At 29.6% G+C, this 23160-nt stretch overlaps 1 long non-coding RNA gene across 1 annotated transcript; it reads left to right on the top strand.

The window, feature by feature from the left end:
- Positions 1-1828: 1828 nt before the first annotated feature.
- Positions 1829-22617, top strand: LOC132940912 (uncharacterized). Its single transcript, XR_009664108.1, has 5 exons — positions 1829-1847; positions 1996-2126; positions 3339-3472; positions 21172-21334; positions 22454-22617. It is a non-coding gene; the product is annotated as an uncharacterized LOC132940912 (long non-coding RNA).
- The last annotated feature ends 543 nt before the right edge of the window (positions 22618-23160 follow it).

Raw genomic sequence — 23160 nt, 5'->3', positions numbered from 1 at the left:
AATTTATTTTTAAGACTTAAAATAAATATTTAATGTCACGAAAAATGTGCTATCCGAGTGTTGTAGGCGCATATTTTAGTTCCGAACTAGAAATGTATAAAATACGTGAGATATAAACGTCGTCGTCGTTTTTCCAGTCCCTGTTCGTAGAATAATTATAATTAATAGGTGCATACCTTTATAGGGTACTCAATATATATATATATGTTTTGGTTTAATTTATAGAAATATATGTTATAACTTATAACTGATAGTAGTCATAAGATACAATTTTAATTAACACAATGTTTCAAAAAATATTAATTAATATATAATTTATTGGTATAGTATTAAATTAATTAATAAAATAAAACAAACACACCTACTATAATTATTAGTAATAATAATATATCTATGTATAAGTTATTAAAATACAAAACGAACAAACGAAAAACGATTCTGAGGAAAGACATCGTTAACTAATAAATAATATTGAGATTAAAGTAATTTATTTTACTATTAGACATTAGCACCTACAATAGTAGGTTAAAGTCATTTTTGCCCAAATAATAACATTTGAAAGTGTCATCGTGTCTATAAATTATAATAATATACTCTAAAAGTTTCATAAATCCGCGAATACTTACTATTTTTAAACTACAACAAAATAACTAAAATCGTTATTTTTGGTTTTAATATGTAATTTTGTTCAAATTTTAACTTATAATATCTGTAAAAAGTAACTGTTTTTATAATAGATTATTTAGATTTTTCGGTTACAATATGAACCAGGGGCGGACTGGGCCGGCGGGATACTGGGAACTTTCCCGGTGGGCCGCTACTCAAAAATGATTTGTTATTGCTATATATTTATAATTATTCTTAATATAGAAGATCGGTATAAATCGGTAGAAAATCGGTATAAATATGAATTATAAATATTTTTTATTTTCATACCATGACGCGTGTGTGAAAAATTGTTTATATTAAGTGTTTAACATGTTAGATTTCGGTTCGGCTGATTGTGCACCTCCCTCACTCTTCAGCATCAATGCATCAGAAATTATTATTTATAATTAGGCCACGGATTTAAATATAAACGGCATTTTCTAAACATTGCTTTCCAAGCAAAGAATTCGTTTCATATATTATCAACAAATTGAAAAAATTAAATAAGAACATTTATATGGGTTGAAGTCAATATTATAAAAACTTATTAAAAAAAAATTAAATACAATTAAATAAAGGTAATTTTTTTTAATTATATTTCTATTTTTTTACGTACCCGTTATGCTCGATACTATAACTTCGGTCTTCAGTTATAGAAAACAACACTTGCCAATATGGAATTACTGTCGAAGTTTTTTATTTTAAAATATTAAATAGCATCTGATTGACTGATGTGCTATAATGAAACTCAAAATATAACGAATACACTACCTATACACCTATCTAAATTATATTTTATATTCGTTTAAATTAGACTTTTAATTTTTCTGGACATTTTATTAAGCTACGAATTTATTTAGTTATTTTGTTATTTAGGTAATACATATTAATTAATAGGTATTTCTTAAATTTTTTTTATTATTTTATTTGAAACATTATTTTTAAATATTGGGATCAATAAAACTATTTTTATTCAATTACTATTTTATATCAATTAGAATTTGTTAATAAACCAAGTAATAAATGAATGGTTACCAAGTAAAAAAAACCGTTATCTATATTATAAATTTGAATTCAATTTACCGCATTTGCATCTAGTAGAAACAAATAAATGTTTTTTTGAAGATAATGTAAAAATATCCATCATCCATCGGTTAGGACCATATATAATATTATATATATATTCTATGATTAGGACGGTGAGGTTATAATTATAAATAATCTATGGCAAATGACAATCGTCTGAGACGAACAGCGATTCCAATACTTACTCACATATTTCGTTCCATTCTGGTTATTAAACTAGGTGCCTATTTTTATAAATGTCATTAATCTCAATACTTCCAGACTGAACTTTTGGATCGGAGATATGAAGACGCGCGCTGCATTTTCCTTGGCGGAGATGCACAGCTCTGACACTAGACAATAATATTATACACTCGAAGGGAACGCGTTTCGTCGGAAGAATAAATAATTACGTAAGTCTTGTCCTTCTACTCTGTTGAAGCGGTAGACCTAATGTAAATATTAATTGTCAGACAAACTTATATAACCGCTAGACGTAGAGTAATTTTTAAAATCCAGTTTTTATAGGTGTGCAAAAGTTATGAAAAATACCTTAAATTATAATACTTTGCCTACAACTGTTAATTTATTGTTATAGTAGAATAATTTTTAAAATTTGAAATCAATGATTAGGCAATGCTTTTATTAGTAGGAAGGTAGGTTTTTATACCTTCCTAATAAAATAAGAAAATACATAATGATTAATGTTATTTAATATGATTTGTAAGTACATAGCAGATCATACCTAGAGAACATCTCAAACGTACGTTTTTTTTTTTTAGGGGGGGGGGTTTACGGGATATACCTAAGGGAAATTTTCTTCAAATTTTCACATTTCACTATTTGATATAGTGATATTATTTGTGCCTGGGTTAAGTTTCTGTTTTAGAATCGATCGATAGGTTACCTAGGTATATCACATTCTTTAATTTAAATTCTGGTAGTCGAGTATTGGACAAGTACCTACGTAATTTATAATTCGTATCGTAGTTTAATTACTAAAAAAATATATTTTCTCCAACAGTGTCACCGGCAGGAGAATACATTATAGAATGTCTATAAACTTGTGGTCTAGTATATGGTTAAAATTGGCATGCGACCAACAACTGGGGGCTTGTTCTGGACAATTTAAATGATCTAATAAGGTTTATCTCATTATTTGAATTTAATTAATTTTTAAGCGATTGTTGTGTTAATCAATTTTTTAATTTATTTCATTCGACACACTCGTCTCAGTTTTCTAGTACCTCTAGATTTCTCACGAAATTCATATCGATCATCTCACAGCTTTCATATTCAAAACCAAAAAAATATGTATTTTTAGCTTATTTCAATATTTGTCATCGCACAACCCCCCTTGAAATAGAAAACCAGAATATATTACAGATCATAAAGATACTAGTATTCTATACTAGATAAGTTTCAATGAGCGATATGTATAATATTACTACAGTAATGTATTTTTATGATAAAATTGTTATCGACGATAACTTGTAAGTATGTATGGTGTAATAAAACATAATAGGTATATAACGGTGATAATTTAAGCAGAAAGGCCTAGCTATGATAAAATCTTCGACAACGATAACTTGTGCTATATAATTTATTATTTATACTGTCAGCAGTTTGTCAAAGTCAAAAGTCAAAGTGAGAGAGATGGAGATGGAGCGAGATGTAGACGGATGAAGAGAGCTGTTTCTTCGGCGACAGCGTGTGCTGCAGTACAGCTAGGTTTCACTGGAAGAGTAGATGTTTATGCGTAAGTTTGTTTTCATATTATTTTGGGGCTTAAATTTACTTTTTAGACTTGAATTAAATATTTGTTGTCACGGAAAATCTGTTAACTCGGTAACGTAGAACCACATACGTTTACTACTACCTACCAAAGGATGTATAATAATAATAAATTATACGCCGCGCCAGTTCGAACGATCCAAACGCTGTCTTACTCGTAGTCGAGTTCTAGTTGATAACTGACTTGTGAATAAATATAATTTTTGTTAGGTATAAAAATAAAACTAATACATCCTTGAATACAACATTTAAAAATACAAACTCTGTATAATAAAAATTAATATTAGGTATTTATTGGTAGGTTTATATAATATCTGTAGACTGTAACGCATAGGTTATTAGAATATTGTAGAACATTTTACTGCAAGATGCGTGTTATTTCAGAAATGGTATTCGTCAGTGAACATTTTCCAACTGGGAATAATATATCATAAGCAGACTGAAATGTGTGAGCGTTTCAGTGTTTCGAAGACTAAGTTTTGTAGGAGATTTTGATTCCGTCACGGGGAATGTATTTTCTTATTTTTCAGTAGGTTTCTTTTTATTATTGTTAATTGATCAGGGGATGTATTGCCCGAAACTTTTCAATTATTTGTATTGCAATTATACTGGTATAACACTATTCCGGCTATCAATAAAGTCGTGTTCAAAATTAGAAAATTGGTCAGGTATGATATTTTATTTACTAATTCTTTCGAGTAGGGAATTAGCTCAATGATATTTAAATATTTTCACCGATAATCAAGTACGACGACTTGTAGGTAACTAGAGACTGAGTGAATATGAATTAGGAAGTGTGTGATATGGGGCATATAAGGAAATGGGTCAACAGGATTTCAGAATGCTTGGTGTATGAAACGGAAAGATGAAAAAGAATTGTAAGGTTAGGGTAGGTAAGACTGAAGAAGAGATGGATAGACAGAATACCGATCATATGGAGGTGTGGAATGAGAGTGGCTGAACCTGTATATAGCTGTGAGAGACGGGGGAAGAAAAAGTGTAAAGGTAGAATAGTTATGTTAACAACGCCGAATACGTAGGAAAGGATCTTGAATTGCAAAGGCCACTTGACTCTTTGGCTGAAACTACCGTTATCAGTTGATATAGGTTTACGGCCTTGACTTATAGGATAGAATAAAAAGATCTGTTGCTGGTTGTGATGTCAGCGCACTATTTGTTTTCCATCTTTGATCCACGCGTAGCATACCAAATGTACGATTAAGAAAACACTAAAATGATTGTGCGTGGGTCAGAGAGAGAAATAAATGGTGCGCTAAAAATCTGACATCCTCTTAAGTGTTATCAAGTTGAAGAAGCAGTTGATTGTTGATAATTTGACATCTAAAGGTAAGATTATTATCTAGGCAACCTCATGGGCTTTTTATTATATTTTAATTTTAACGCGAGTTATGAGTATTTTAAAATTGTTAATTTTTTATACATTTTAAAATAAGTACTCATAACTCGCTTTAAAATTAAAATATACTAAAAACCCATGAGGTAGCCTAGATAAAAATCTTACCTTTAGATTTTATAAGAGGTCAATTCACTCTAATTTTTAAATTAACGAGCTAAACGTGTTTGGCTGAGCGTAAAATTTGCTATGTTACGCACTTGTAAGACGGAGACAACACATGCGGGTATAACGTCCTCTTAACTATCATGATTGGAAGTAAAGTTGATTAGCAGGGCTGTGAATTTAATGCAATGAAAAAGTGTTAAATATTTGTCTGCATGTATGCACTTAAAATTCAAAAAAATACTGAATGAAAACGTTTTTATTAAAATTTTTTTAAATTAATAAATAATAATTCAAATTGGTTTACAAAAAAAAATTCTTTATTTACACACTTGGTAGGTAGAGACCTATTTATTTTTCTAAACGGATGAACCGGAGAAATCATGAAATCATGCAATTAATATGAACTAACCCAAAAAAAAATATTATGTAAAATAAGATTTTGGCCGAATCCGGTGTAGCAAAAAAGCATGTAAATGCATTTAATTCACAGCCCTGGTAATAAGTTATGATTTATCTGTAGTGGGAACCGGGGTACAGTGAGACGCATATTGGTAACAATGTTGTAATAATAGGGATCTCCCAAAAAAAATTCGTACTTATAGTTCAAACAAATCATAAAAGCCAACTGTAATAAATATTAATTTATGAAAAAGTATGTTAAAAAGCATTATTATTAGAAATTAAACAAAACTATGAACTATGGACCGTAACATAATATAGTTATTTCTATATTTTTAGCTCTATAATTTCTGTTAAAATATTAGGAAAATGTATTAAGTTTAATTTAACTACAAAATTCTAGTAGAGTCTGAACAAATTTGGTTCCACGACTCTGAGCATACAAACTTTAAATATACTAAACTACGGGCCTGAAATTTAATTTATACAGATCTAAATAATCCAAAACATATATTGCTTCAAAATATAAAAATAAAGTGTCTTGTATTGTAGTAGGTAGGTAACTATCAAAAAAAAAACTAAAAAAAATCATACTTGAAATCTATGTATAATATACGTATATTGTAATAAATGTTCAAATGTTTACTATAGCACAATATAAAAAATTAACTTAAGTTCAATATAATACATTATAACAGGTGTTCAAATAAACATTTCATACCACAAATTTTGTTAATTCACACAGTCTCTCTTCAATTTTAAATTTTTCTTCAAATTATCTACAAAACATAAATGTTTAGTAAATTGGAAGACTTGATTAAGTATTTAATCATTTATCTAAAAGAGACGTGCCGGGTCGCCACATTACTATATCGAGGGGCCATGGTGCAAGTGTCGTCCATAAATATCATAACATATATTATATTAGAAATACAAACTTAATATTTCACTAACAGTAAATATTATAAAAAAATATTACGAAATGTACTATACTCATAAAAAAACGATTAATTCAAATATAGAAGGTACTTATATCATATACTTTTATCAAAGTATGATTGTGTTAGTCGCAGTCTTGTGTAAATGATATTGACTTAAGTTCTCCCAATCTAATTATGCAAAATACTGAAAATTAATGAAATCACAAATATTAATACAATAGAGAGACCGTGCATAGATTTACAAATTTGTCTTAAATTTACTTTTTGCATAGAGAATATGAAGGTGGGCTGGGCTTTTAATATCAGAGTATGGGGGACAGGGCTGGGATTTCATATAATGAATTGAAATATTTGTGGACACTGGACGACCAATAGGGCCATCCTCCATAGCATGTTTCAATAAGTCAAAATAAAATTAATTGAATAAGTTATAAAGTTGCTCTCCCATGCTCGACATTATCCTGGAATTTTTAAAAAAAAACATGAAGCTAAAAAAAATCATTAAAAATGTTGTTTTAAAAAAAACCTTTCATGTGCATGTGTTGTCTCCAAGTGTGTGTTGTGAGAGGATAGATGCTGAATGCTGATAAATCATTAATAGAGACTCGTTGATCGCTTTTATGTGTTTCAAATTGTTCGAGTGAGCAGGATATGGCTCCACCATAGATAATAAAGATATGGATGTCCTATCATAATAGTCATATCAGCGGTCTTCGAGGGGAACAATTGAGGCCAAATAAAGTATACCTATATCGAGTATCGACTATCAATATAAAGGAGCCTCAATTTGCCTTCCCCTCAGCATGGATTAAGGTGTCAACAATCAAAGAATCAACTTGATAATCAAACACTTAAGTTCAGCAACCTGCAACTCGGGATCTTTTTATTCTATGTTTCCTAATAAGTCATACGAAGGTCATACTAGGTAAACCTATGGTTAGTTGAAGCTACGGTGATGATAGACGACTATCATCACTGGTCGTGAGCTTTGCGATGATCTTTTCCTACTAACTATCAAGGTATTCGATATTGTAAACATAACATTGAAAGAAAATATTTAAATATTATTAATTTGGTTAGGTGAGGTAAGGTGAGGATAGGACAGGAAATTCGACGTTAACTAATTATCATAGTTTTTAACTCGGTCTTAAAGACTGTCAGCTAGAGTTGTACCAGTATAGTTATTAAAAACTTAAATACAGCCAACATTAATTAATGATTTTTTTACCACAACAAATTATAAAATGTAGATAGATATTTGACTATGTTTTTATTTGCATTTAGACTTTATAGTTCGTAATTTAATATTGTGTTTGGCTGGGTACAGTCAAACACAATATTATTTTAAATTAAACATTATTTTATGTCCTTCATAAATAACAATCACATAGTAGAGTCCGTACAGGATCTTTTTCTCATTTAATTTCTTTGCATCCTTTATAAATTACATTCATTTTTATACATTTTCTTATACATATATTACGGTGATACACCTCTGATCATAATAATTTTTCGTATTATTATAATGTAAACAATACCTAGTTTTTGGATTGTAGTTAACATGTATTGCAGTATTTAGCTTCCATCGTATTCTTTTAGTTAGTGTTATTTCACCCAGGTTTCTCAAACCATTTTTTTTTTCGATTCATTGAACTCTAGTAGATTTTTTTGTATAAATATTTTTCGACAATAACCGGCTATATCTGGGAGTACACTGAGTACCTGTGTACATACTATATAATTTGAAAAGAGGCTGGCTAGGTTCTCTCACGTTCCCCATTCAATTTAATTTTTTATATATTTAATTTTTTTTGATTTTTTTATATATTTCTTTTTTTAAAACATTTACAACCTGGTGCCATATGATTTATTTAAAATTTTTTATTTGCCTCTTAAAATGCGTTTGCCTGCGGGTGCCCACGTTCCCCTATCAATTTTTTTTTCATACATTTAATTCAATTGATTTTTAATATGAATATTTTCAAATATGTAAGTCTTCAAAGAATACTAAATGTTTAATTTTATCTCATTTGTGTATGCTTTATGATGTTAATTTGTCTACAGGCTTCCGTCCTCCACATTTTTTTTATGTTATTTAATTCCTATTGATCTTTTTATATAGATTATTTAAACACTGATAAGCCAGTGCCATCTAAAATTTTTTTTGCCTTCTAAAATGCATTTGCCTCCAGGCGCCCACATCTTCTATTCAATTTTTTTTTTATGAATTTATCTTTAGGTAATGAAATTGTATACATTTTTTTAAACATTGGCAACCTGGTGCTCTATGAAAAATCCTTCTTTAATGAACTAAATATTTTGAATAGTTTTTTCTGTTTAAGATACTGGACATTTTAGTTTGAAGTTTGTAATCTGTATTCACACAATATAATTAATATCAATTTTTTTTTGTTTTCTAAAATGCATTTGCCTGCAGGCGCCCACAACCTCCTTCAATTTTCTTTTAGTCATGTGACTAGTTGAAATTTTCGTATATACTTTTTACACATTGATAACAAGGTGCACTTTGAATAATCCATCATTAATGAACTAAATATTTTGAATAGTTTTTTTCTGTCTAAGATTCTGAACATTTTAGTTTGGAGTTTTTAATTTCAATTTTTTTTTGTTTTCTAAAATGTTTTTGCCTGCGGGCGCCAAAACCTCCCTTCAATTTTTTTTTATGATTTTAACATTAGTCGAATTTTTGAAATATTAATAACCTGGTGCCATACGAATAATCTATCTTTAATGAGCTAATTTTTTTTCTTTTTAAGATCCTGGGCATTTTAGTTTGTACTTTTGTAATATGTATTCCAACAATAACATTTTTTTTTGGTTTTCCTTCAATTTTTTTTTTTGTTATGTGACTAGTTAAATTTTTTGTATAGACTTGAACAATGATAACTTGGTGCCCTATGAATAAACCTTCTTGATTGAACTAAATATTTCTATTAGTTTTTTCTTTTTAAGATTCTGGGCATTTTAGTTTGTACATTGTAATGTGTATTTCTACAGTGACATTTTTTCCACATTTTTTTTTGTTTTCTGAAATGCTTTTGCCTGCAGGCGCCAACACCCTTCTTCAATTTTTTTTTTTTTGTTATGGGACTAGTTGAATTTATTGTATAGACTTGAACAATGATAACTTGGTGCCCTATGAATAAACCTTCTTGATTGAACTAAATATTTCTATTAGTTTTTTCTTTTTAAGATTCTGGGCATTTTAGTTTGTACATTGTAATGTGTATTTCTACAGTGACATTTTTTCCACATTTTTTTTTGGTTTTCTAAAATGCATTTGCCTGCGGGCACCAACACCCTCTTTCAATTTTTTTTTTGTTATGTAACTCTAGTTGAATTTTTCTTATATACTTTTTAAACAATGATAACTTGGCGCCCTATGAAAAATCCTTCTTTAATGAACTAAATATTTTGAATAGTTTATTCTGTTTAAGATTCTAGATGTTTTAGGTTGGACTTTGTAATGTGTATTCCTACAATAAAATTTTTTTTAAAATTTTTTTTGGTTTTATAAAATGCACTGCCTGCGGGCGCCTACACCCTGGTGCCATACGAATAATCTATCTTTAATGAACCAATTTTTTTGCTTTTTATGATTCTGGGCATTTTAGTTTGTAATTTGTAATGTGTATTCCTACAGTGACATTTTTTCCACATTTTTTTTTGTTTTCTGAAATGCTTTTGCCTGCGGGCGCCAACACCCTCTTTCAATTTTTTTTTTTGTTATGTTACTCTAAATGTATTTTTTGTATAGACTTGAACAATGATAACTTGGTCCGCTATGAATAAACCTTCTTGATTGAACTAAATATTTCTATTTGTTTTTTCTGTTTAAGATTCTAGATGTTTTAGGTTGGACTTAGTAATGTGTATTCCTACAATAATATTTTTTTTTAAATTTTTTTTTGTTTTCTAAAATGCATTTGCCTGCGGGCGCCAAAACCTCCCTTCAATTTTTTTTTATGATTTTAACATTAGTCGAATTTTTGAAATATTAATAACCTTGTGCCATACGAATAATCTATCTTTAATGAACCAATTTTTTTTCTTTTTAAGATTCTGGGCATTTTAGTTTGTACTTTGTAATGTGTATTCCTACAGTAACATTTTTTCCACATTTTTTTTTTTTTTTCTAAAATACTTTTGCCTGCGGGCGCCAACACCCTCCTTCGATTTTTTTTTTTTGTTATGTGACTAGTTGAATTTTTTGTATAGACTTGAACAATGGTAACTTGGTGCCCTATGAATAAACCTTCTTGATTGAACTTAATATTTCTATTAATTTTTTCTTTTTAAGATTCTGGGCATTACAGTTTGTACTTTGTAATGTGTATTCCTACAGTAACATTTTTTCCACATTTTTTTTTTTTTCTAAAATGCTTTTGCCTGCGGGCGAAAACACCCTCTTTCAATTTTTTTTTGTTATGTAACTCTAGTTGAATTTTTCTTATATACTTTTTAAACAATGATAACTTGGCGCCCTATGAAAAATCCTTCTTTAATGAACTAAATATTTTGAATAGTTTATTCTGTTTAAGATTCTAGATGTTTTAGGTTGGACTTTGTAATGTGTATTCCTACAATAAAATTTGTTTTAAAATTTTTTTTGGTTTTCTAAAATGCATTGCCTGCGGGCGCTTACACCCTCTTTCAATTTTTTTTTTTGTTATGTAACTCTAAATGAATTTTTTGTATAGACTTGAACAATGATAACTTGGTCCGCTATGAATAAACCTTCTTGATTGAACTAAATATTTCTATTAGTTTTTTCTGTTTAAGATTCTAGATGTTTTAGGTTGGACTTAGTAATGTGTATTCCTACAATAATATTTTTTTTTTAAATTTTTTTTTGTTTTCTAAAATGCATTTGCCTGCGGGCGCCAAAACCTCCCTTCAATTTTAGATTCTGAGTGAAATGATGAATGTATTGATTTTACAATGATGTGTGTTTTTTTTTTTTTTTTTTTTTTATTTTTTTTTTATTTTTTATTTTTGTGTCTGTGTACACGATAAGTAGTCGAAATAATGCTTCGATTTTCGACTTCAGTATCTTGTTCGATGGGAAAGTGAATATCGTTGGTGCATTGGGGAGGTCAAAATTTTAATTTCCCAGTAGTTTTCAAAAGCGATGTGAAAAACAAAAGAAAAATTAAGGAAAAACGGGAATTTTTACGCAAAATCGATTTTTAACAAAATCGATTTTGGTTATTGGTGTAACTCTAAAACAAATGACCGTAGATGCATGAAATTTTCACTGGTTGTTTATATTAGCATTTTCTATACACCATAAAATTTTCCAAATATTTTGACTCTTTTTGAGCTGTTTACAGCCATTGTCAGTTTTCAATTTTTTTAGTTTTTTTTTCTATAAATATCAATAAAATTTTATCTATTGAGTAAAAAAGCTTGAAAATTTAATAGAAGGCTCCTAGTTTATTGTTTCAAAGGCAGATGAAAAAAATTAAAAATCCTTAGTCACAGTTTTTAATTATAAGCATTTAAAGTTCAAATTTTGACAAAATACGGAAAAATCACGAAAAATAGCAAATTATTTTGATGAGAATTCATAAAAATTTTTCTTTTTAAATCTAAGATTTGAAAATGTAATATAAGATTACTCATAAGTTTGTCTACCTTTATCAAAAAAAAAATGTCTAGAAGAAACTTAAATTAAATTTTTATGAGCGTCTGAAATTTATATTTTTACAACATTTGATATTTACTCGATTTCTCATGTAACGATTTTTTTATTTTATTGTAATTAAAAAACGAATGACTGTAGATACTTGAAAATTTCACTGAATGTTTATATTAGCATTTTCTATACACCATACAATTTTGAAAATATTTTGACTCTATTTGAGCTGTTTACGGACATTGTCAGTTTTCAATTTTTTTAGTTTTTTTTTCTATAAATATCAATAAATTGTTATTTGTTGGGTAAAAAAGTGTGAAAATTTAATATTAGACTCCTGATATATCGTTTTAATAGCAGTTGAAAAATATTAAAAATACATTTGCACAATTTTTTTTTATAAGCATTTAAAGTTCAAATTTTGACAACATTTATCAAATTTATAATTTATTAATTATTTTGTGGTTAAAAATTTATAAAATGTTTAACTTTTATGGCTAAGGATTGAAAATTTAAAACAAGGCTCCACGTCAATAGGTTATATATAAATTACTTTATTCACAATAATATCATCAAATATACTTGGTAATATCATAGGGTGACTGACCGTTTTCGCTCAGAATCGTTTTTCTTATACAATCATATTATATCATTGAATTCAAATTTAACACCATCCATTATAGTGACCCACTTGTAACCTACCGTACAGCAGAGCGACATCCACTTATCCACCTTTTTTTTTATGATTTTAACATTAGTCGAATTTTTGAAATATTAATAACCTGGTGCCATACGAATAATCTATCTTTAATGAACCAATTTTTTTTCTTTTTAAGATTCTGGGCATTTTAGTTTGTACTTTGTAATGTGTATTCCTACAGTAACATTTTTTCCACATTTTTTTTTTTTTTCTAAAATACTTTTGCCTGCGGGCGCCAACACCCTCCTTCAATTTTTTTTTTTTGTTATGGGACTAGTTGAATTTATTGTATAGACTTGAACAATGATAACTTGGTCCGCTATGAATAAACCTTCTTGATTGAACTAAATATTTCTATTAGTTTTTTCTGTTTAAGATTCTAGATGTTTTAGGTTGGACTTAGTAATGTGTATTCCTACAATAATATTTTTTTTTTTAATTTTTTTTTGTTTTCTAAAATGCATTTGCCTGCGTGCGCCAAAACCTCCCTTCAATTTTTTTTTATGATTTTAACATTAGTCGAATTTTTGAAATATTAATAACCTGGTGCCATACGAATAATCTATCTTTAATGAACCAATTTTTTTTCTTTTTAAGATTCTGGGCATTTTAGTTTGTACTTTGTAATGTGTATTCCTACAGTAACATTTTTTCCACATTTTTTTTTTTTTTCTAAAATACTTTTGCCTGCGGGCGCCAACACCCTCCTTCAATTTTTTTTTTTTGTTATGTAACTCTAAATGAATTTTTTGTATAGACTTGAACAATGATAACTTGGTCCGCTATGAATAAACCTTCTTGATTGAACTAAATTTTTCTATTAGTTTTTTCTTTTTAAGATTCTGGGCATTTTAGTTTGTACATTGTAATGTGTATTCCTACAGTGACATTTTTTCCACATTTTTTTTTGGTTTTCTAAAATGCATTGCCTGCGGGCGCTTACACCCTCTTTCAATTTTTTTTTTTTGTTATGTAACTCTAAATGAATTTTTTGTATAGACTTGAACAATGATAACTTGGTCCGCTATGAATAAACCTTCTTGATTGAACTAAATATTTCTATTAGTTTTTTCTGTTTAAGATTCTAGATGTTTTAGTTTGGACTTTGTAATGTGTATTCCTACAATAATATTTTTTTTTTAAATTTTTTTTTGTTTTCTAAAATGCTTTTGCCTGCGAGCGCCAACACCCTCCTTCAATTTTTTTTTATGATTTTAACATTAGTCGAATTTTTGAAATATTAATAACCTGGTGCTATACGAATAATCCATCTTTAATGAACTAATTTTTTTTCTTTTTAAGATTCTGTGCATTTTAGTTTGTACTTTGTGATGTGTGTTCCTACTATTTAATTTCTTCTACATTTTTTTTTTGGTTCCTGAAATTGCATTTGCTGTTAGGTGCCAACGCCCTCTTTCAATTTTTTTTTTTTTGTTATGTAACTAGTTGAATTTTTTGTATATTTTATTTTATTTGTACTATGTCTCCTTAGAGATTTTCCTATTTTCTATGAAATACATTATTCACGTATATATCTTAAAATAATACAGGTAGTCATTGTTAATTGTTTTTATCTTAGCATCTTAATTTTTTTAAATAGATAAAATGATTTTTTTTTACTCAAAATGTTTTAAGAAAGGAGATAAATAATTAAGAACCAGAACCAGTACTAAAAAAAAAAATGGAATAAAACATCAAGAACGCTAGCTAAAAGACTGTATAATTTATAATATATGATTTAATTTTAACTATTTGCTACTTATTATATAGCTGCAGGCTTCAATGTAACTATAGTGATTACTGACCACAATGTTGAATATACACTATATAGGTACTACCATACAGTTTATTATTATTGTATAGGAAACAAATAGTTTTTTTAAACCCGTCGTTAAGTGTTTAGCTTTCGTCCTGTTCATATAGTTTTCTATTCGTCGTCCGTTTATCACGTCTTATACTGTAGGTATGGACGCCACAGTAGGAATTGAACAATTCCAACAATTGTATGCCAATAACGAGAGTCGATCTATAGTTGACGTTCTAGATTTGGTAGTGAACCTCAATATCATCGCCGCGGTCGGTCGGGTCACCGTTACTGCATCACGGACACGCTGCAAAGAAGAGTCGTCGCCGGAATTGAGGATGAACTCACCCGTATACCTACAGACTGCAGGACGTGCGTATCGGTGGACCATCGTCGGAGCCTGCTGCACCTTTTCGCGTGACATCGAATACAGACGCACTCTGGGAAATCTCGTTGATTGACGCGCTGGACCTAGCCGTCGATCGTAGAATCACCGCGGCAGTTGTCCTGCAGCAGCTACCGATACGACGGAGCGAACATTTCCGGTCGTCTCCCGAACTGCGAATCCATTAGTCACCACTTCACCAGTGTACGACGGCAGCGTGAAGACTGTCCCGCCGGTACCTGCTGAATTCCCGGAATACCCGGAAGCACGGTCTGTTGGTCGACGGAGGTCTGCCTGGAAGAGGACCAAACGGTTAATTTGGAAGTCGTTGGTGAACATGGCACGCTGTGTTTGCTTCTGTCTAACCTTCGTAGACGTACTCCACCAAGATGTTCACCAAGATTTCAGCCTTTTCCCTATCGCCACTGTCCGCCCCCCCTTAAAGTTTGTAATATTATTGTGCGCGTTCACCCGCTCGTCCGTCCGATGTTTTTCGCTCTCGCGTTTGCGGCTATTGGTACACGCCGTGCCGCCAAAATTACCAGTTATCTTGTTTTTGTAAATCAGCGTGTTTTAATGTACCTTGGGGACAGTAGTGTCAACACCTCGTGTTCCTGTCCCGGCTGCAATCAGTGTTTTGATTTATTAGTAAAATCTTCGTTCTCAATACGCATTCGCGGTGCGCATGCAGGGTCAACTTGTCTTATTTTGAATTAGATTTATTATACTTATGGACCCTGGTACGAAAGCACCTTGAGTGTAAAACAAAATGTGTAGTTCAGCTATCCATGTGTCGACCAAATATTTATGTTTATTCCGGACGACAGGTAGCTGAATCACCCGTCGTTGCCGGGTTTATGTATTGTTGTTATCTGGTAAGATTAAATATTGTCTAGTTAAATTTAATTTAAATAGGATTGTTTAAAAAAATATGTCATATATATTAATTGTTTATTAAGCTGGTTTTTACCGTTAATATAATACTTCTCTATAAACTACATTAGCTGTAATTCCTGTTGGTGCCAAAATAACGAAACTTGTGGGCGTACTGACTCTGGAGCATGCCACATACAATTGGCCATGTGAAAAACAATCTTCTCTTATATCGATCCCTGCAAATTTCAAGGTTTGCCTTTGTGATTTATTTATTGTCATAGGAAACATACTTTTAAAGGGAACTGCATTCTTTTGAATTGGAAAGGATAATCTGATGGTATCATTGGTATGCGAAGAATAAGAACTGATTCACCTTTTGCAGATCCAGTCATAATAATAGCTTCTATAAAATTCTTTAGTAGACCAATAATCTGTATACGTGTCCCATTGCACAATTTTGGTGGACTAAGATTTCTTAGAAGCATTATAGGACAACCAATTTTTAACATTAATAAATGTAGTGGAAATCCAGGAGGGTTGAGCGAATTGAGAAATTTAACCGGATAATTAACTGCATCATCTATTTCCAGTACTGAATTCACTGATCTGTATTCCATGTTTTGTTCTTTGAAAGAGTCCAATAATATTTTGTTTATGTCTCCTATTGTATCATTATTTGATGTCAAGATGGCCATCCCACATAAACAGTCCATTGATTTATCTTTGATGTTTTCGATACCTGGATATATTTTGTCTGCGAGTTCTTTTATGGTTTTTACAACAGTATACCTAATCCGGTCGGAGAAGTAATTTTTTCTTATATTGCCAGCTGCAAACAATTCGTAGTACCACCGTAGACAGTAGGATTGCCCATATCACGAACATAATCCTCAGCAGTGGAAAAGTTATCACCGTATGAACTGTAAGACATATTAATAAAGGTAAATTATCAGAAACATACACAGCAATTGTATTTCGGATGTCCTGGCATCTTTCTTGAGTGTTAAACAAATGAAAGGAAATTGAATGGAAAAATCAGGCACCATCACCGATAATTGGTAAAAATATTTGAGATGTCAGTATTCTATTCACAGTAATTTCTTCAATAGATGACATTTTTTTATAAATGAAAGTGAAAATAATTAAACAATAAATAATATCCTATGCCCATATTATATTGCCAATGACAACCTCGAATCAATAATAATAATTATTATTATTATTATTTAATAATATAAATAAATAGCTGAATAACCCAGCTTCGCTCGTGTGTAGTTATTGCTTTCTCTAAATGAAATTCTTAAACCAGATGTTTATTATTTTTTTCTTTTTTCCGTCCCCTAGCAACATTCCTTAAATAAACGACATGAATTTTCAAACGAAAAAAAAAACACGTAGGTTGTACAGTTAGAGTTAGTTTTATAATAATTAATAGCCGGCCCCTATGCGCTTCGCAGCACCAAAAGAAAAATGCAATAAAAATCATATAATTTTTTCTAGAAAATCATTTATTTTTTTCCAAATTATTTATTTATCAATCCAACACATTTGGGTAAACAATATTATTTGTTTGTCCATTTGGGGCATACACAAATAAAAAATTTGGAGTGCCAACTTTTGAACAGGCCACGTATAGTTGCCCGTGCGAAAAACACGGCTCCTCCAAATTCAAACCGCATACTTGGAGCGTTTGTCCTTGTGCCTTATTGATGGACATGGCGAATGATAGGCGCACGGGGAATGGCAATCGTTTGAATTCAAATGGGATGTCTGCTGGTATCAAAGGAATACGTGGGATGAGTACAACTTCCCCCATCGCTTTGCCAGTCGATATTGTGGCTTCGATTAAATTCGGCATCAATCTTTTTACAGCTGATCTTGTGCCGTTGCACAGTTTTGGTGCATTCAAATTCCGTAGTAAAATAATTGATGAGTCGACCTTCAAATTCAAGCAATGCGGCGGCATACCGGGTGGTTCCAACGAATTCAAAAATTCAACTGGATAGTTGACTGCATCATCTTCATTCAATGCGCTATCAACAGATTTGTATGATGTCACTGCACCAGGCAATTTTTCTTGGATGAGATAATTTATAGCATTGACATGCACATTTTTTGGTGCCAGAATACCGCGTTCACTCAACCAATTGTGATTCCTGTGATTCTGGACAATATTCAGAAACACTCGTTCAATCAATTCTTCTTTTGATTGGAGAATTGTACAAAAATTGTTTGGCAAACAAATTAAACCGTTTGTGTTATCGATTCAAACTTTGCCATTTCCGATTTCCAATAATTGCTTCAAAAACCGATCTGCAGATTGATCATTGTGCAACTGAACACGCATTTTTATGTTTAGCGTCAATTTTCGCACATATCTTCACAGGAAAGAAGACTTTAGGCACGCATTGATCTCATCTGCTAGTGTTGAGCGTGGAATTACAGGCAATGTTTGCCTAAAATCACCTGACAATAATATCAATGCACCACCAAAAATGTTTTGGTTGTCACGTAGATCTTGCATTGTGCGGCGTATTGCTTCAAGTGATTTTTTATGCGTAATCGTACATTCATCCAATAAAATAACTGCTGTTTGCTGCAAAACTTTCGCCATCGCAGAATTTCTTGATGTATATATTGCCTATCTGATAATATACTGCTGCGAATCAGAATTTTTATTCTGGGCAAGTGAAAAGTTAAGACTAAAAGAAGAACATTAAAAATGGTTAAATTTGGTTTTTTTTTATTCACCTGATATTAGCACGGTTAGGTTAGGTTAGGATATTGTATTAATTAATTTTGTGTTAGGGGCTGAATTTTCCAAAAATTTTTCTTTCTTAGCAGACACCTAAATCATAATAGCTATCTGTATGCCAAATTTCAGCCTGATCCGTCCAATGGTTTGAGCTGTGTATTGATAGATCAGTCAGTCAGCTTACTGTTTTATATATACAGATAATACAGCTTATACAGGAGTACAGGACACACACACACACTGCATGACCTGGCAAACCGAACCTAATATTGCCATATAGGTAATATATGTGAATATTACATGGCTTCGACTACAGCTTTTAAGGTTTCCGATAAATTACTGAATGCTATATAGAGTATATACCAACATAACAGCATAACGCACTAACATGTATATTATATACATAGGTACACCTAATTGAGTAGTACCTAATGGCTAATAGGTAAATTTAATATATACGGTATACCTAAGTATAGATAGATATAATATATGGTAGTATAAACTAAACTAAGTTTTCAACAGATTTTGTATATAAACAATACATTTATTACATGGGAAAAATGTCAATAGGGGGAGGGGGAGTTAAGCACCCTGCAAAATCCCCTGTGGCCCTGCCACTGATAACCACATTTTTTACTGCATCATAAGTCATAACCATAGAACATAGGCACGAATTTCATACTATGTACCTATATTTTATCAAAGAAATAATGCATTTCGAACGGCGCGTTACATATTATGCTATACCTACCGTCGCAAGATTTCAATTGTCACATTTCAGCTGCATTCTTTGGCGCACCTTACTGCACGTTATAATATATATAATCCTATTGCCTGTTGCCTGTATATAATATATTTATATATATACCTAGCGTACCAACCTATACATTACGTATATAAACGGTGATACTGACTGTACCTATTACATACTTGGTTATTTTATTTCTATAGGTATAGGCACTTAGTGTAGTTTATAAGATAGATGATTCAAATGATTCAATGTAGGACGTAGGTATAGGTAATATCGTATACAAGTGTATTTGACTATACCTATATAGGTTTGTATTTGAAATTAAGTTTTTATTCATTGGCCATCACTATATAGTATATACCTACTGCTACTTATATATCTATATACAATGTATATTAAACACTGCTGAAGAATAGTAAATTAATAATATTAACAAAAATACTGATATAATATGAGTAAGTTAAATAATTGGGTACAATTTTTATTTTAGAGTTAAGAAATGTGTTTACGTGTTTAAGGTAATAGAGTAATAGTTTATCTGCTTATTTCATATTAGCTTCAGGCTTACCTATATAACGCCGGCGTTAGGTTAGGGCCTAGGGGCCCCTATTATATATAATACGAATGACCTCATTGGATGACGGATACTTTAAATTATCACCAAATGATTATCTTAGAATAAATAAGATATATTGGATGTACCTTACCTCATAAACGTACCATATTGCTCCAAATTAGTAGGTAGCTCATTTAAAAATGAACAAGACAATTAAGTATAAATATAGCTCATTCAAATCAGGGCTTGAAACCGATTTCAAAACCGGTTTCAGAAATCGGTATAAACCGTTAAAAAACCGAAACCGAAATCAAAATCGAAAACGAAACCGAAAAAAATTGGATACCGGTATTATAATCTAAAACCGAAACCGAAAAAAATTGGATACCGGTATTAAATTCAAAACCGAAATCGGAAAAAATTGGAAACCGTTGTTATAACTTATAACTCAATATTTTAATTTTAATATTTTAAATAATGCTTTTTTTTTAATTAACGTAAATTATTTTAAAATGTACGTAAATACGTAAATTGCATTGATACACCCATGGGATTATGATTAAAATGTTGATAACCATTTCATTATTTGAAAAATTATTATAGTTGTTTTATACCTTTTTTTTTTTTTTTTTTATTGATCTTAAAAACAACTCGGCAGCAAAGGCCATTAGTTCACAATTCTTAATAACAATTTAGATAATATACATAGGGTTCATAGATACAATTATATTTTGTTAATTAAATTAGTTAGCTTAAGAAAGTTAAGCGTTTTTATTTTCTGATCCGGTTGTGGTCCGAGAGTTGAGTCGAGGGTTTCGGCCAAGTTGAGGTTTTATACTTTTATTATAATAGTAATGAATAATAAATAATATTAATAATAGTTATTAATTATTTATTGGGCAGCACATATTTTGACAGATGACGGCCCGTATATGGGTCTATTAATTTATTAGATTGTTATTTAATAGTATAGTTTTCAAAAGCAACTATATTTCCTAATCGATATTCGATAGTCAAAGGTGGTTTATTAAAAATAAATTATTACTGATTCTGCTTTAACTGGTAACATGATTGTTGCACAGAACATAATATATATTTTATTTATAGAGTATAGATATTAGACCCATATTATTATCTATATTATTTTCTAATTTACTATGTAATAATTTTAAGTCTTTTTCAATTATTTAAAGAGGGCCCCTTTGGGGCCCTCTAAATTCTCTGCTGGGGGTGCAATGCACCCCCTGCACCCCCGGTAGTTGCGGCACTGAGTGTACCCTTATAAATGTGTTTATATTTTTCTTGATTTGATCTAGAAAAAGAAGCTGATAGGACTTGGTGGAAAAACGGTAAAGATTTTTGTCAAACGAATTATGAAATTTCTATTTACGGACAGCCTTTTAAAGTTGTACTCTTTCCATGGCAGAGGAAATAAAAAGAAATGTTTTTCCAATCTTGCAATATCGAAAGTCATATTTAGTAAGTTTCATGAATATATTTATATAGTTTTATATCATTAAATGTATTAATTTAATTTAAATATCATAATATTATAATCATATTTTCACTAAACATGATTAAGGTAATCAAATATTATAAGTACTCAAGATATCTTAATAGTAATATCTTCGGTATTAAAAAAAATGATTTAATCCTATACACATATTATATTATATTTATAATAATATTCGTATGTGAAGTATATTTTATCGCTGTGCATCAATATAATATATGTGACAATTTGTTTTTTATAAACACCATTTTGTATTGTGCGAGACTCGTTAAGTATACGAATAACATAATATAAATACTATATAGAACCATTGGAAATTCAAAATATTTGATGTTCAGCTCTTCCAAAAACCTTGATAAATTAAATAAAAAACTAAAGAAAATCCAAAGTTTATCAATGATCAGATAGCCACACCGAGAGGCTGTTATATGGGTTGATAATTTTATCACTGATTGTGTTTCTTAAAATGTTTTATCCCACATTATCTTTGCAAAAAATACTTGTTATTAAAATAAACTATTATACTATTTATTATAAATTTTTGTTTTGTCTACATATTATTATAATACATTTATATATATTTGACATATTTGAACATTTGTATTACACATATATTTTTATAATAATATAGTAATGAACATCAATAACAAAAAAATATAAGTACTATTTAAAAGCTTCTTTTAATTTGAATTTTATTTTCTAAAACCTTAATAATTTGAAAACCTAAGTAAGTCAAGATAAATTACGTTTCTCTTGAACATAATAGACTATTATAAAAAAATAAAAACTATTGATGATTATTATCAAGGTTCCACTGTATAAGTATACATAATATAACCTATATTTTAAAATTTATATTTAAACTTCCAATTTATTACACAAAATATTTAGTAATTTTTAAAAATTATTTTTTAGCATTGTTATCTATACATTTTATTTTTATAATATATATGTATATTATATCCTAAATTTTTTCCGATGTTGATTATTTTTTATATATAATGATTGTTATATATTTAAGTACAATTTGTTATGAATCATGTGTCTATTTAGTAATAAAAAATGTTTTATTTGATATTATACAGATTCAGTCAAGTGTTTGAAAAAATTTCAAAGTGAAACCATTAATGAAGAGATCGAACAATTTATAAAATATGCACTCATTCAAGCACCATTTAATATAAAAAGAAAAGAAACTAATATATCAATGTAATTCATATATTATACCTAATTAAAATAATAAAAATACATATGCAATTACACAATCATACAATTTTTTGAGTAATTTAATAATTTAAATTGTAAAATATTAATGCAGTGAAACTTCCATATTACAAAGTCGTCTGATGGTCAACATAAATACAATTTGTATTATAAAGAATTCAATTAAATATATAATTAAATAAATTTAGTTCTAATTAGGTTTGGTCCATAAAAATATTTTGTTAAACGGGAGTTTTTAGTGCATATATTTATGCATAATTAGGATTTTTTAGCGCATATTTGGTTGGTTTTTAATGCACGTAAATCCGCGCTCTACTTTTAAAGTTTGATTATTTAAATTAAGATAACATTCTATACAGGTTGAATTATTTGGGATAAACTTTTAACTATTATTAAATTAATGTTCAAATACAATTTGACTTATGTTTATTGAGTATTTAAATAGCATTCAATTAAGAAAAAATTCTTAATGCTGATTGAATGCTTATTTCAAGTTTTCATTGGAGTTTAATTTTACGGCATTTCATCTTTATCCGATCTTTAATAAATGTTAAATTATACTACAATT

This window comes from Metopolophium dirhodum, chromosome 3 (genome assembly GCF_019925205.1).
Source record: "Metopolophium dirhodum isolate CAU chromosome 3, ASM1992520v1, whole genome shotgun sequence".
In the NCBI taxonomy this organism is placed as follows: Eukaryota; Metazoa; Arthropoda; class Insecta; order Hemiptera; family Aphididae; genus Metopolophium; species Metopolophium dirhodum.
This window is presented reverse-complemented; position numbering and strand designations above follow the sequence as displayed.